The sequence below is a fragment of the Bombina bombina genome, chromosome 1 (genome assembly GCF_027579735.1).
Source record: "Bombina bombina isolate aBomBom1 chromosome 1, aBomBom1.pri, whole genome shotgun sequence".
In the NCBI taxonomy this organism is placed as follows: domain Eukaryota; kingdom Metazoa; phylum Chordata; class Amphibia; order Anura; family Bombinatoridae; genus Bombina; species Bombina bombina.
The window spans coordinates 1569602461-1569619960 of NC_069499.1; positions in this window are offsets into that span (position 1 = coordinate 1569602461).

Below are 17500 nucleotides of genomic sequence, written 5' to 3' on the forward strand. Positions count from 1 at the left end.
GACACACTCTTTGGGGTCTCTGCTCTGGATCTTTAGTATGTGACACACTCTTTGGAGTCTGGATCTTTAGTATGTGACACACTCTTTGGAGTCTGGATCTTTAGTATGTGACACACTCTTTGGGGTCTCTGCTCTGGATCTTTAGTATGTGACACACTCTTTGGGGTCTCTGCTCTGGATCTTTAGTATGTGACACACTCTTTGGGGTCTCTGCTCTGGATCTTTAGTATGTGACACACTCTTTGGGGTCTCTGCTCTGGATCTTTAGTATGTGACACACTCTTTGGGGTCTCTGCTCTGGATCTTTAGTATGTGACACACTCTTTGGAGTCTGGATCTTTAGTATGTGACACACTCTTTGGAGTCTGGATCTTTAGTATGTGACACACTCTTTGGGGTCTCTGCTCTGGATCTATAGTATATGACACACTCTTTGGGGTCTCTGCTCTGGATCTTTAGTATGTGACACACTCTTTGGGGTCTCTGCTCTGGATCTTTAGTATGTGACACACTCTTTGGGGTCTCTGCTCTGGATCTTTAGTATGTGACACACTCTTTGGGGTCTCTGCTCTGGATCTTTAGTATGTGACACACTCTTTGGAGTCTGGATCTTTAGTATGTGACACACTCTTTGGAGTCTGGATCTTTAGTATGTGACACACTCTTTGGGGTCTCTGCTCTGGATCTTTAGTATGTGACACACTCTTTGGGGTCTCTGCTCTGGATCTTTAGTATGTGACACACTCTTTGGGGTCTCTGCTCTGGATCTTTAGTATGTGACACACTCTTTGGGGTCTCTGCTCTGGATCTTTAGCATGTGACACACTCTTTGGAGTCTGGATCTTTAGTATGTGACACACTCTTTGGAGTCTGGATCTTTAGTATGTGACACACTCTTTGGGGTCTCTGCTCTGGATCTTTAGTATGTGACACACTCTTTGGAGTCTGGATCTTTAGTATGTGACACACTCTTTGGAGTCTGGATCTTTAGTATGTGACACACTCTTTGGGGTCTCTGCTCTGGATCTTTAGTATGTGACACACTCTTTGGGGTCTCTGCTCTGGATCTTTAGTATGTGACACACTCTTTGGGGTCTCTGCTCTGGATCTTTAGTATGTGACACACTCTTTGGGGTCTCTGCTCTGGATCTTTAGCATGTGACACACTCTTTGGAGTCTGGATCTTTAGTATGTGACACACTCTTTGGAGTCTGGATCTTTAGTATGTGACACACTCTTTGGGGTCTCTGCTCTGGATCTTCAGTATGTGACACACTCTTTGGGGTCTCTGCTCTGGATCTTTAGTATGTGACACACTCTTTGGAGTCTGGATCTTTAGTATGTGACACACTCTTTGGATTCTGGATCTTTAGTATGTGACACACTCTTTGGAGTCTGGATCTTTAGTATGTGACACACTCTTTGGGGTCTCTGCTCTGGATCTTTAGTATGTGACACACTCTTTGGGGTCTCTGCTCTGGATCTTTAGTATGTGACACACTCTTTGGAGTCTGGATCTTTAGTATGTGACACACTCTTTGGAGTCTGGATCTTTAGTATGTTACACACTCTTTGGAGTCTGGATCTTTAGTATGTGGCACACTCTTTGGGGTCTCTGCTCTGGATCTTTAGTATGTGACACACTCTTTGGAGTCTGGATCTTTAGTATGTGACACACTCTTTGGGGTCTCTGCTCTGGATCTTTAGTATGTGATACACTCTTTGGGGTCTCTGCTCTGGATCTTTAGTATGTGACACACTCTTTGGGGTCTCTGCTCTGGATCTTTAGTATGTGACACACTCTTTGGGGTCTCTGCTCTGGATCTTTAGTATGTGACACACTCTTTGGGGTCTCTGCTCTGGATCTTTAGCATGTGACACACTATTTGGGGTCTCTGCTCTGGATCTTTAGTATGTGACACACTCTTTGGGGTCTCTGCTCTGGATCTTTAGTATGTGACACACTCTTTGGGGTCTCTGCTCTGGATCTTTAGTATGTGACACACTCTTTGGGGTCTCTGCTCTGGATCTTTAGTATGTGACACACTCTTCTGGGAAATTAAGTACCTATACAATTATGCATTTAAAGATCACACTGAGAAAATACTGTATTATAAAAGATTCATCGACGATCTGATTATGATCGTAGATGAACGCTTGGATGATACTAGATTTAAGGATTTTGGCATTTTTCTGAATGACAATGAAATGTTTTTGAAATTTGTAGGAGGTTATAATCATAAATGTATTGACTTCTTGGATATAACCTTGGAGGGGAATGTGGAGGAGAGAAGGATTGTTTCCAAAACTTTTCGCAAAAGTACCGCGGGTAATACAATCTTACATGCAAGTTCCTGCCATCCCCCTCATTTGGTTCGAGCTATTCCGAGAGGCCAATACATTAGATTAAGGAGAAATACTGAGGATGATGCCATTTACAATCAACAGGCAGATGAAATAACAAAAAGGTTGATAGCCAGGGGTTATGATCAAAAGAAATTGGATAAGACTAAGTTGGAAATCAGCAAAGTGAAAATAAGAAAAAAAGCAAATACAACCAATCCCCTACAATTTAATGAAGATATGATTGTATTCACAACAGAGTATACTAATCAATTTTTTGACATAGTTAAAATCCTAAAGAAACATATGCCAATACTTGGTGGGAATCAAACACTCCAGAATTATATGCCTGGTTGCAGATTCGTACCCAAGAAACCAATGACATTGGCGGCCCAGCTATCTCCCAGTTTGGTTCCAAGTGTGAGAGCCAATAGAGGAGAGAACTGGCTAAGAAAGGTAGGGTGTTTCAAATGTGGAGCTAGAACATGTTTAACATGTCCTATGATGGATGTAACAAATATTTTTCAATCCACAGTGGATAATAATATTTATCCCATAAAGTCTTATGCAAATTGTAAAACTACGTTTGCGATTTATCTATTGGAATGCAGTCTTTGCAAGATCCAATATGTTGGAAAAACGACCAGAGAGGTCAATGTGAGGGTCAGGGAACATGTCAATGATGTGAAAAATTATTGCAAGGACTCAACTATTGCCAGGCACTTTAATCTGATACATTTCACCCATGAAGGGAAATTTAGAGTGAAAATTATAGATGTAGCAAAGGTCCCTTTAAGAGGGGGTAACAAGTATAAGATTTTAGATAAAAAAGAATTAAACTGGATCAATCAGTTGAAAACTAGAACCCCCAATGGCCTCAATTTGGAATGGGACATCAGCTATTTTGTATAGGATATCAATCATTATCATTCCTTTTTGTATATATAGTTGAGGATGAGTAAGTTATCAATACAAAATTAGAAATAAACAAAATAAAATTAAAAATAAAATTAATTAATAAAATCACATTAAAACAAAATAAATAAAATCTGATAATTAGTAACATCTGGAACTGTGAATATTTGTGCTTACACATGAACATGTATACATCTATGTTCGTGTGTATTCAAAATTATCAGTGATTCGTTTGGATATTGATATATACATATGAGCATATTTACATATTCTCTTGTATATGTATATATATACATTTTTGGTAGGTCTAACAATCGGAATAAGAGTTAATCGACTCTAATAAAATAATATTGGATTTTTCTTTTTTGAACATCTATACTAATGGATACAGTCATAGGCTTACCTAATAAGGACTTTTAGTGAACTGTAAAAATTAAAAGAAAAAGATTTGTTAAATGTTAAATATTTAAATATTTAAACAATTTTCTTTCCTTGATAAGGGTTATATGAGGGTTGTGTGACCTTGCGAACTGTAGCATATTTTGTCATTAAGTATCCTTTTTAATGTTTACTGTGTTTGATTGTGACATTGAAGGGTTAAAATATGTACCTGCCCACTACCTGTGTATAAGAAGATTGTGGCTAGTAGAACACCTGTTGTCTCTGATGAAGCGCCACTAGGGGGCGTGAAACGCGTCAGACGTTCAGTCCATGATGTACCTGTGTGCTAGTAAGATTGCTTAATAAAGTGGAACATTTTATCACTACTATGTGCTGCCAGAATTTTTTCTTTTTGGACACTCTTTGGGGTCTCTGCTCTGGATCTTTAGTATGTGACACACTCTTTGGGGTCTCTGCTCTGGATCTTTAGTATGTGACACACTCTATGGGGTCTCTGCTCTGGATCTTTAGTATGTGACACACTCTTTGGGGTCTCTGCTCTGGATCTTTAGTATGTGACACACTCTTTGGGGTCTCTGCTCTGGATCTTTAGTATGTGACACACTCTTTGGGGTCTCTGCTCTGGATCTTTAGTATGTGACACACTCTATGGGGTCTCTGCTCTGGATCTTTAGTATGTGACACACTCTTTGGAATCTCTGCTCTGGATGTTTCAGTATGTGGCACACTTTTTTTTTTAATAATTACCCTGTGTCTTAAAGGAACAGTTGGGGTAATTTAACTGATTACCCTGTGTCTTAAAGGGACATTTGGGAGAATTTAACTGATTACCCTGTGTCTTAAAGGGACAGTTGTGGGAATGTAACTGATCACCCTGTGTCTTAAAGGGGCATTTGTGTGAATTTTTACTACCCTGTGTCTTTAAGGGACAGTTGGGAGAATTTAACTGATTACCCTGTGTCTTAAAAAGGATAGTTGGGAGAATTTACCGATTACCCTGTGTCTTAAAGGGGCAGATGGGAGGATTCTACTGATTACCCTGTGTCTTAAAGGGGTGCGTGATTTTACTGATTACCCTGTGTCTTAAAGGGGCATGTGGGAGAATTTTTTTGCTCACAATTTTTTGGGCATTGGCCAGGTTGCTCTGTATGTTTCAGTATGTGACACACTGTTTGGAGTTTCTTAAATGGATGTTTTAGTATGTGACACACTGTTTGGAGTCTGTACTCTGGATTTTTAAATATATGACACACTGTTTTGCATCTGGGCTCTGGGTGTTTCAGTATGTGACATACTATTTGATGCCTCTTTATTTTTAATTAGTAGATGTCTATTTTTTTACACACACACACACACACACATATATATATATATATATATATATATATATATATATATATATATATATATATATAAACACACTGTTATGTAAAAAGAAAGTACACCCTCTTTGAATTCTATGGTTTTACGTAGCAGGACATAATAAAAATCATCTGGTCCTTAGCAGGTGTTAAAATTAGGTAAATACAACCTCAGATGAACAACCACACATGATATATTACACTGTGTCATAATTTATTTTACACAAATAAAATGGAGAAGCCATGTGTGAAAAATTAAGTACAACTTATGATTCAATAGCTTGTAGAACCACCGTTAGCAACAATAACTTCAAATAATCATTTTCTGTCTCTCACATCGTGGTGGAGGAATGTAGGCCCACTCTTCTTTACAACGTTGCTTCAGCTCATTAAGGTTTGCGGGCATTCGTTTATGCACAGCTCTCTTACGATCCCGCCACAACATTTCAATCAGGTTAAGGTCTAGACTTTGACTGGGCCATTGCACCTTTATTCTTTTCTTTTTAAACCATTCTGTTGTAGATTTGCTGGTGTGCTTGGGACCGTTGCCCTGTTGCATGACCCCATTTTGGACAACCTTTAGCTGTTGGACAGATGGTCTCTTATTTGAATAAATAAAAATATAGAGAAGCACTCAACCTGGGAATGAACCATAACATAATAGCTCGTTCTACGGCTAGTTACCACCCAAGACGCAGCCTCTTTTTTTTTGCCTGGTTAAGCGCCTCTCTCTTTTAATTTTTGCAAATTATGATTATTATTGGGTGTTTACACATATTCTCTCTCCCCCATCCTTCCCTCATCCTAGGCTTCATGTTTTGCCAATGCAGGGGTTAAAACTTGGAGAGAGCATATGTTTAACAACAGTATGAATATAATGCTATATTTTTTTACCTCAGCCAGGCTATATGTCCAGCTTAAAGAACAACGCTAGGAGGAGACTCAAGGAGGAGCCAAAATTCGATGTGACACGATAGTGAATATATATATATATATATATATATATATATATATACACACACAGGACACGCTGTAATTGTTGCCTTTTTCTTCCTGACTGTGATAAGCGATATATAAGCGCATGCGCGCATTTGTTTGATCAGCAAAATCCGACCCTACAGCTTCCAAGTCAGAATCTGCTCCCTCTGACTGCGCATTTTGCTGATTGACATAATCGCATTCCACACATTCCTATTTAACATATGTGGAGTGCGATTACGTCATACGGAGCATGCGCAGTAAGAGGGAGCAGATTCTGACAAAGGAGCAGAATCTGATAGAACACCGGCATTCTTCTGGTCCAGGAAAATTTTAGAACACCGACAGGCTTAGCTGGTTAGTTATACACACGAGACACTATTAACCAGTTATTGTCTGTGATAACAGAACAGTATATTGTGCAGCTCATTAAAATGTTCCCCGTCACCCTCCTGAGTTTAGAGCATTGGCCAGGTTTTCAGGATAACCTTGAATGAGAGCAGGTAAAATAACTGTGTTTATTAATCAGATGATTATTTCACCTGTGCTCCAGTGCAGATATCCTCAAAACGTGGCCTGTTAGGGTTACCTGAGAGCAGGTTTGAAAACCAGTGGTCTAGAGACTTTTTCGATATTCGTTATTCATTATTCAAAACCTACCGGGGAATTTTATATTAAAAGAAAATAAAAACTGATTGAGAAGAATCCAATGACACCTAAGGGCAAGTTTACAAGTGGTGCACGGATAATAGTGCAGGCGCGATAACCAATATCACTTGACCACACCGCCATTGCGCACAGAGAAGGATAAGAGCAGCCGAACTTCTCACAGGCAAAGCTTATACTTTCAATGGGTATCGCAACAGCGCTAACTTGCGCTACTATAATAAGTTGAAAGTTATAGTTTGTGATTGAATGAAAGGCAAAACTGAGCTAGAATATTTAGCGCAACTTCAGACCTGAAGTAAACTGTAAGGGTTAAAAAGAAAGTTGCACAAAATATCACAACACATTAAAATAAAGTATTGACATTTTTATGTACACTTTTGATAAAACTATTTCATATTATTATTATTATTAATAAAACATTAATATGGTATATGGCAAAGTGACTGGAAAAGGCTCCATTTCATGTGTATGTACATGTCTATATATGTGTATTCATCTGTTTAAATGTGTATGTGCACACATACATACATATTCACAAATAAAAATACACACACACACACACATATATATATATATATATATATATATATATACTTATATACACACACACACACACAAGCACACACACATATATACATATACACATGTTTACACATACACACACACCCATATATATATATATATATATATATATATATATACGTATATACACACAAGCACACACACATATATGCATCACACATATATACATATAAACCCGATAAATATACATGTATGCACTTATATACACACACGCAAGCACACACATATATACATATACACATATATACAAATGTTTACACATACACACACACACACACATATATATATATATATATATACGTATATACACACAAGCACACACACATATATGCATCACACATATATACATATAAACCCGATAAATACACATGTATGCACTTATATACACACACGCAAGCACACACATATATACATATACACATTTATAAAGCGCCAACAGATTCCGCAGCGCTGTTCATATGTTACAAAGATAAAAGGACAGTACAATATGAGACACCAGACAAAATTTAACAAACAAATACAGGGGGAATTGGGAGCCCTGTTCCCGTGGGAACTTACAATCTAAATGGGTAGGATGGTGAGAAACAGGAGGTGGGGACTGCAAAGGTGGGAATGACGTTAGTGTGAAGTTAGATGAGGGCAACTATTAGGCAAGTGGAATTCATTTGTTACTGATTTGGTGATAGGCTTCCCTGAACAAGAAGGTCTTTAGGGAGCGTTTAAAGGAGGAGAGGTTGGGGGAAAGTCTGACAGCTCGAGGAAGTGCGTTCCAGAGGGTTGGTGCCGCACGAGAGAAGTCCTGTAGTCTAGCATGAGAGGAGGTGATGGTAGAAGAGGCAAGGAGTAGATCGTTGTGGGATCTTAGGGGGCAGGCAGGAGTATATTTGTTGATGAGTGAGGACAGGTATGGGTGAGCTGCATTGGTAATGGCTTTGTACGTCAGAGTGAGAATTTTGAATTTAATTCTGCTGTGAATGGGGAGCCAGTGAAGGGACTCACAGAGGGGTGCAGCAGATACAGAGCGTTGGGAGAGGTGGATTAGCCTAGCAGAGGCATATAGGATGGATTGAAGGGGGGAGAGGTGGGAGAGAGGAAGGCCAGTTAGTAGGTTGTTACAGTAGTCAAGTCGGGAAATTACTAGGGAATGGATTAGCTGTTTAGTAGTTTCAGCACTCAGAAAAGAACGAATTTTGGAGATATTGTGTAGGTGGTTGCGACAGGATGAAGAGAGCGATTGGATGTAGGGTATGAAGGACTGATTGGAGTCGAGCGTAACTCCTAGGCAGCGGACTTGGGGTGATGGGGAGATAGTGGTGTCACCGACAGTGATAGTAAAGTTAGAAACTGGAGTAGAATTAGATGAGGGGATTAGAAGAAGCTCAGTCTTGGACATGTTGATTTTTAGGTGGTGAGAGGCCATCCAGGAAGAAATGCCAGATAAGCAGTCGCTGATGTGGGAAAGGACAGAAGGAGAGAGTGCAGGGGTGGATAGGTAGATCTGAGTATCATCAGCATAGAGGTGATAGTTGAATCCATAGCTACTGATAAGTTTACCCAGTGAGGAAGTATAAATAGAGAAGAGTAGAGGACCCAGAACAGAACCTTGAGGTACTCCAACAGACAGAGGCAATGTTGAGGAGGAGTCGCCAGCAAATGAGACAGAAAAGGACCTATTAGAGAAATAAGAGTGGATCCAGGAGAGGGCAATGTCACAGAGCCCAAGGGAGCTGAGAGTCTGTAGGAGGAGGGGATGGTCAACAGTGTCAAAGGCAGCAGACAGGCCAAGTAAGATAAGTATAGTTTTTAGCAGAAAGAAGATTGTTAGTAACCTTGGTGAGGGCAGTCTCAGTTGAGTGTTGTGGACGGAAGCCAGATTGCAGGGGGTCAAGCAATGAGTTGGAGGATAGGAAGTGTGTTAGGCGATTGAAAACTAGTTTTTCCAGGACTTTAGAAGCTAGCGGAAGTAGTGATATGGGGCGGTAGTTTGCAGGAGAATTGGGGATCGAGGGAGGGTTTTTTGAGGATGGGGGTGACCTTTGCATGTTTGAAGGATAATGGAAATGAACCAGTAGTAAGGGATCGGTTGAATATGTGAGTAAGAGCTGGGGTGAGAGTGAGATATATATATACACTTTTGAGCCCTTCCAAGTCAAATACATTGAAACATGCAATATCAATTTTAATCATTTTGAATGTGTTTTTAATGGAAATACTTGAAAATCCTATGTTTTTCACATAGAAAAAAATTTCATTTTTAAAATAAATCTTTCTATATATCGGTATATACAATATATATCTATATCTGTGTGTGTGGATATATATATGTGTAGATAGATATATAGATAGATAGATAGATATAGAAATATATTTTTCGAAAGAATATTCAGATATATTTAAAAATATATATTTTAAAATAAAAAGAACATTTTCTTCTATGTGAGGAACATAAGGAATTTAAAGTATTACTAACTCACTTCAGCTTTAGTGCAGTTGATCTATTGAGGCGTTGGGTGAGCACACAAGCAATAACTGTTAGGCACCTCCTGAATACACTGCCCCTACCCATTATTATAGGTTAAAATGCAAATACATACATCATAAAAACATCTATAAAAATCAGGCTTTGAGTCACTTACTGCATGCATTGGGTTGCCACCGTTTGCCCAGAAGATTCCTGGACACTTTTTAAATGGAGGTGGGGAGGGTGTGTCTTTGGCGTGGCTTGGGAGTGGCTTCTCGCAGCATTAAATTCAATATGAAATCAAATTTATATATATATATATATTCATTATCTCACAAAAGTGAGTACACGCCTCACATTTCTGTAAATATTTGATTATATCTTTTCATGTGACAACACTGAAGAAATGACACTTTGCTACAATGTAAAGTAGTGAGTGTACAGCCTGTAGAACAGTGTAAATTTGCTGTCCCCTCAAAATAACTCAACACACAGCCATTAATGTCTAAACCGTTGGCAACAAAAGTGAGTACAGTACACCCTTAAGTGGAAATGTCCAAATTAGGCCCAAAGTGTCAATATTTTGTGTGGCCACCATTATTTTCCAGCGCTGCCTTAACCCTCTTGGGCATGGAGTTCACCAGAGCTTCACAGGTTGCCACTGGAGTCCTCTTCCACTCCTTCATGACGACATCACAGAGCTGGTGGATGTTAGAGACCTTGCGCTCCCCCACCTTCCATTTGAGGATGTCCCACAGATGCTCAATAGGGTTTAGGTCTGGAGACATGCTTGGCCAGTCCATCACCTTCACCCTCAGCTTCTTTAGCAAGGCAAGACACACTTGTCTTTGTACCTCACCTGGTTGCCGCCACACATGCTTGGCACCATCTGAACCAAATAAGTTTATATTGGTCTCATCAGACCACAGGACATGGTTCTAGTAATCCATGTCCTTAGTCTGCTTGACTTCAGCAAACTGTTTGCAGGCTTTCTTGTGCATCATTTTTAATAGAGGCTTCCTTCTAGGACGACAGCCATGCAGACCAATTTGAAGCAGTGTGTGGCGTATGGTCTGAACACTGACAGGTTGACCCCCCCCCCCCCTTCAACCTCTGCAGCAATGCTGGCAGCACTCATACGTCTATTTCCCAAAGACAACCTCTGGATATGACGCTGAGCACGTGCAACTTATTTTGTCGATCATGGCGAGGCCTGTTCTGAGTGGAACCTGTCCTGTGAAACCGCTGTATGGTCTTGCCCACCATGCTGCAGCTCAGTTTCAGGGTGTTGGCAATCTTCTTATAGCCTAGGCCATCTTTATGTAGAGCAACAATTCTTTTTTTCAAATCCTCAGAGAGTTCTTTGCCATGAGGTGCCATGTTGAACTTCTAGTGACCAGTATGAGAGAGTGTGAGAGCGATAACACCAATTTTAACACACCTGCTCCCCATTCACACCTGAGACCTTGTAACACTAACGAGTCACATGACACCGGGGAGGAAAAATGGCTAATTGAGCCCAATTTGGACATTTCCACTTAGGGGTGTACTCACTTTTGTTGCCAACGGTTTAGACATTAATGAATGTGTGTTTAGTTATTTTGAGGGGACAGCAAATTTCAATGTTATACAGGCTGTACACTCACAACTTTACATTGTAGCAAAGTGTCATTTCTTCAGTGTTGTCACATGAAAAGATATAATAAAATATTTACAAAAATGTGAGGGGTGTACTCACTTGTGTGAGATACTGTATACAGTATATATATAGGTCTTGAAGCTATGAAAATTTACAAAGTAAAGTACCCTTACAAGCGCTCAAGTGGTATCATATATACTGTGAAAAGCTCCATTAAAGTAAGTTCAATAGACTTTATCCTGAGGAAAAGCATATAAGCCACAACACAAGTACTTAGAACTTCTGTACCTTACTCTCAGTGTTTGGCGTTCCGATAGCTCAGGCCCCGGCGTCTTCAATGGCAGCCTCACTTGTAGCTTTTCAGCTTCACTCGTCTCCGGCGTGTAGCAATGCTACGTAATGATCTTCTTGGCTCCACTTCTAAACAAAACAAATAGTATAGCCCTGCAAACCGCTCACAGACTTCCCAACAGTCTGACTAGAAGCATCCACAAAGAAACAAAACGAAAAAAAGCGTGGCGGGACTACAGGCAAAAGTAAAACATAACATTTATTGCAAAATGTTAAAACCCAGTGTTACATCAATAAAAGCAAAGAAAGCTCGGGTAGCAGCGGACTTGAAGCTCTCTGTCGCCCACGCATTGCCAGTTGCTGTTGCTCAGCTCACCACTTCTCACAGGGGCCAGCCCAGGGCGCTTACCAATTCTTTAAAAGCATCCATAACGGTCACACGGGTAGACAGTCGAGACTGAGTCTGCCCAAACAAAAGAGCGCAGAAGGTCTAACTTTGCACAAATGTGTTTCCGGTCGACTCCTCAACCCTCTTCCCCCTCCAACACACTCCTCCGTCTCTCTTCCAGACTCCACCCCGTATTTTAGTAACTCCGGGCTAAGAGCTCCCTTGGCCAGCTAAGTTTTTTTTTATGTGTGCTCACTGCTACTGCTGCTTGCTGTGCCAGGGGAGCTTTTAGCCCGGGGCATTTGAGGGAAATTCTGGGACACGGGACACACAGTGTCAGACCGGGACTGTCCCGGTGATACTGGGGCGGGTGGCAACCCTATGCATGCATTGAGAGAAGCGCTCTTCCAGGAAGAACCACAGCTCAGTAGCTTGTTCTATGGCGAATTACCACCCAGGAGCAGCCTCTTTCAGCCCAGTTCTGCTTTTCACTAAGGAAAACTTTCCTGAAGTATATCAGTCTGTTACCACCAAGTAAGGTCAGTCCAGCCCCGAAATACCAGGCAATTCTCCTGTGAAAGACACATGATGAGCAAAAAGAGGCTTCTCCTTGGGTGGTAATTAGTTATAGAACAAGCTATTATGCTATTGTTCGTTCCCCGGTTGAGCGCTTCTCTTTTTATTTATGCAAATTATGACCCTCAGAAAAGTCCCCCTAAGGGTGATGCGGGGAGTCAGACGTGGATCCGTTGCTCAATGTGCCTAGCGGTATATGACTGCACCACACTGACAAGGCTCACACTAGGCTAAAATGTGCATCTGGGGTTTTGCCATTTCTCTTGTTCAGAGAGGGATTGCCTTGTGTTTTGGGACTGGACTTTTAAATCAGAAACAGACTGATATACTACAGAAAAGTTCTTCTCTGAGTTTGGCACATGTTGAGCAATAAGAGGCTGCTCCTATCATTTTAGCTGTGTTACACAGTAATAGCATAAGTTTGTATTTATCCTATACTGTAGCTCTGTTACACAGTAATAGCATAAGGTATTTATCAAATAGCTGTGTTATACAGTAATAGCATAAGGTTGTATTTATCCTATAGCTCTGTTACACAGTAATAGCATAAGGTTGTATTTATCCTATAGCTCTGTTACACAGTAATAGCATAAGGTTGTATTTATCCTATAGCTCTGTTATACAGTAATAGCATAAGGTATTTATCAAATTTGTGTTATACAGTAATAGCATAAGGTTGTATTTATCCTATAGCTCTGTTATAGAGTAATAGCATAAGGTTGTATTTATCCTATAGCTCTGTTATACAGTAATAGCATAAGGTTGTATTTATCATATAGCTGTGTTACACAGTAATAGCATAAGGTTGTATTTATCCTATAGCTGTGTTATACAGTAATAGCATAAGGTTGTATTTATCCTATAGCTCTGTTATACAGTAATAGCATAAGGTTGTATTTATCCTATAGCTCTGTTATACAGTAATAGCATAAGGTTGTATTTATTATATAGCTGTGTTATACAGTAATAGCATAAGGTTGTATTTATCCTATAGCTCTGTTATACAGTAATAGCATAAGGTTGTATTTATTATATAGCTCTGTTACACAGTAATAGCATAAGGTTGTATTTATCCTATAGCTCTGTTATACAGTAATAGCATAAGGTTGTATTTATCCTATAGCTCTGTTATACAGTAATAGCATAAGGTTGTATTTATCCTATAGCTCTGTTATACAGTAATAGCATAAGGTATTTATCCTATAGCTCTGTTATACAGTAATAGCATAAGGTTGTATTTATCATATAGCTGTGTTATACAGTAATAGCATAAGGTTGTATTTATCCTATAGCTCTGTTATACAGTAATAGCATAAGGTTGTATTTATTATATAGCTCTGTTACACAGTAATAGCATAAGGTTGTATTTATCCTATAGCTCTGTTATACAGTAATAGCATAAGGTTGTATTTATCCTATAGCTCTGTTATACAGTAATAGCATAAGGTATTTATCCTATAGCTCTGTTATACAGTAATAGCATAAGGTTGTATTTATCCTATAGCTCTGTTATACAGTAATAGCATAAGGTATTTATCCTATAGCTCTGTTATACAGTAATAGCATAAGGTTGTATTTATCATATAGCTGTGTTATACAGTAATAGCATAAGGTTGTATTTATCCTATAGCTCTGTTATACAGTAATAGCATAAGGTTGTATTTATTATATAGCTCTGTTACACAGTAATAGCATAAGGTTGTATTTATCCTATAGCTCTGTTATACAGTAATAGCATAAGGTTGTATTTATCCTATAGCTCTGTTATACAGTAATAGCATAAGGTATTTATCCTATAGCTCTGTTATACAGTAATAGCATAAGGTTGTATTTATCCTATAGCTCTGTTATACAGTAATAGCATAAGGTTGTATTTATTATATAGCTCTGTTACACAGTAATAGCATAAGGTTGTATTTATCCTATAGCTCTGTTATAGAGTAATAGCATAAGGTTGTATTTATCCTATAGCTCTGTTATACAGTAATAGCATAAGGCATTTATCCTATAGCTCTGTTATAGAGTAATAGCATAAGGTTGTATTTATCCTATAGCTCTGTTATACAGTAATAGCATAAGGTTGTATTTATCATATAGCTGTGTTATACAGTAATAGCATAAGGTTGTATTTATCCTATAGCTCTGTTATACAGTAATAGCATAAGGTTGTATTTATCATATAGCTGTGTTACACAGTAATAGCATAAGGTTGTATTTATCCTATAGCTCTGTTACACAGTAATAGCATATGGTTGTATTTATTATATAGCTCTGTTACACAGTAATAGCATAAGGTTGTATTTATCCTATAGCTCTGTTACACAGTAATAGCATAAGGTTGTATTTATTATATAGCTGTGTTATACAGTAATAGCATAAGGTTGTATTTATTATATAGCTGTGTTATACAGTAATAGCATACTGTTGTATTTATTATATAGCTGTGTTATACAGTAACAGCATATGGTTATATTTATTATATAGCTGTATTATACAGTAATAGAATAAGGTTGTATTTATTAGATAGCTGTGTTATACAGTAATTTCATATGGTTGTATTTATTATATAGCTGTGTTATACAGTAATAGCATATGGCTGTATTTATTATATAGCTGTATTATACAGTAATAGGATAAGGTTGTATTTATTATATAGCTGTGTTATACAGTAATAGCATATGGTTATATTTATTATATAGCTGTGTTATACAGTAATAGCATATGGTTATATTTATTATATAGCTGTATTATACAGTAACAGCATATGGTTATATTTATTATATAGCTGTGTTATACAGTAATAGCATATGGTTATATTTATTATATAGCTGTATTATACAGTAATAGCATATGGCTGTATTTATTATATAGCTGTATTATACAGTAATAGCATATGGCTGTATTTATTATATAGCTGTATTATACAGTAATAGCATATGGCTGTATTTATTATATAGCTGTATTATACAGTAATAGCATATGGTTGTATTTTGTTTAAATAAGTTATTTACTTGAAGATTTTAACCCTATCTTTGGAGCTGACAAAGGGTTTTACTTATGTCATAGGTTAATGTGAAGTTTTAACTCACGGCTAGATTACGAGTTTTGTGGTAAGAGCTGCTCCGTGCTAACTTGCAAGTTATTGCCACCGCTCACCTCTCTACAGCGCTGGTATTACAGGTTTTGAAAAACCCAGCATTAGCAGGCAATATTGCAGCGTAAAGCAAAATTGAGCTCCATACCGCACTCCAATACCAGCTCTGCGGTGAGCTGCGGTGAGCTGGTTTTACGTGCTTGGGCACGATTTCCCCATAGGCATCAATAGGGAGAGCTGGCTGAAAAAAGCCTAACACCTGTAATAAAGGAGCGTAAAGCTCCGTAACGCAGCCCCATTCATTCCTATGGGGAAACAAAATTTATGTTTACACCTAACACCCTAACATAAACCCTGAGTCTAAACACCCCTAATCTGCAGTCCCTGACATCGCCGCGACCTACATTACACTTATTAACCCCTAATCTGCCGCCACATCGCCGTCACCTACAGTACACTTATTAAACCCTAATCTGCCGCCCCCAGTGTTGCCGCTACCTACATTATACTTATTAACCCCTAATCTGCCGCCCCCAATGTCGCTGCCACCTACATTACACTTATTAACCCCTAATCTGCAGCCCCCGACACCGCCGCCACCTACATTACACTTATTAACCCCTAATCTGCCACCACTAACATCGCCGCCACCTACCTACATTTATTAACCCCTAATCTTCCCCTGCCACTATACTAAAGTTATAAACCTCTAACCCTAAGTCTAACCCTAACCCTAACACCCACTAACTTTAATGTAATTAAAATAAATATAAATAAAACTTACTATTAATAACTAAATAATTTCTATTTAAAACTAAATACTTACCTGTAAAATAAACCCTAAGCTAGCTACAATATAACTAATAGCTAGCTTAGGTTTTATTTTTTATTTCACAGGTAAGTTTGTATTTATTTTAACTAGATAGACTAGTTACTAAATAGTTATTAACTATTTACTAACTACCTAGTTAAAATAAATAGGCTGTACCGCTCACTTTTTGGCCTCCCAGGCAAACTCGTAATACCTGCGCAAAGGAAGTCCCAGTGAAAAAGGACTTTTTGAAAGCTGCAGTAGTTACGTTGCATTACGGCCAAAAAAGTGTGCGGTGCCCCTAAACCTGCAAGACTCGTAATACCAGCGGTAGTGAAAAAGAGCCTTAACGCTGCTCTTTCACTCATACCGCAAAACACACAATCTAGCCGTCAGCTCTCTGGCACAGGCATTAAGATCTTTATATAAAGAGTATTACTGGGCTGGAACACTGGCTGAGGGTGGCATTATTGTGTAGACCACGGCAGGTTGGCATAAATGTGTAATGAGAGGCTGGCACACGGGGTGACATAAAAGGCAGGAAGGAGAATAAAAAAAAGCTTGTACAGAATAAAATAATGAAGAGATGATTTTATCAGATTATACAAATAGCTTCACGGTATCAAATTATTCTAAAATGCCATATAGAGAGGGATGCAAATGATTATAAGATGCCATATAGAGAGGGATGCAAATGATTATAAAATGCCATATAGAGAGGGATACAAATGATTATAAAATGCTATATAGAGAGGGATACAGCCATATAGAGAGGGATACAAATGATTATAAGATGCCATATAGAGAGGGATACAAATGATTATAAGATGCTATATAGAGAGGGATGCAAATGATTATAAAATGCTATATAGAGAGGGATACAAATGATTATAAAATGCTATATAGAGAGGGATACAAATGATTATAAAATGCCATATAGAGAGGGATACAAATGATTATAAGATGCTATATAGAGAGGGATGCAAATGA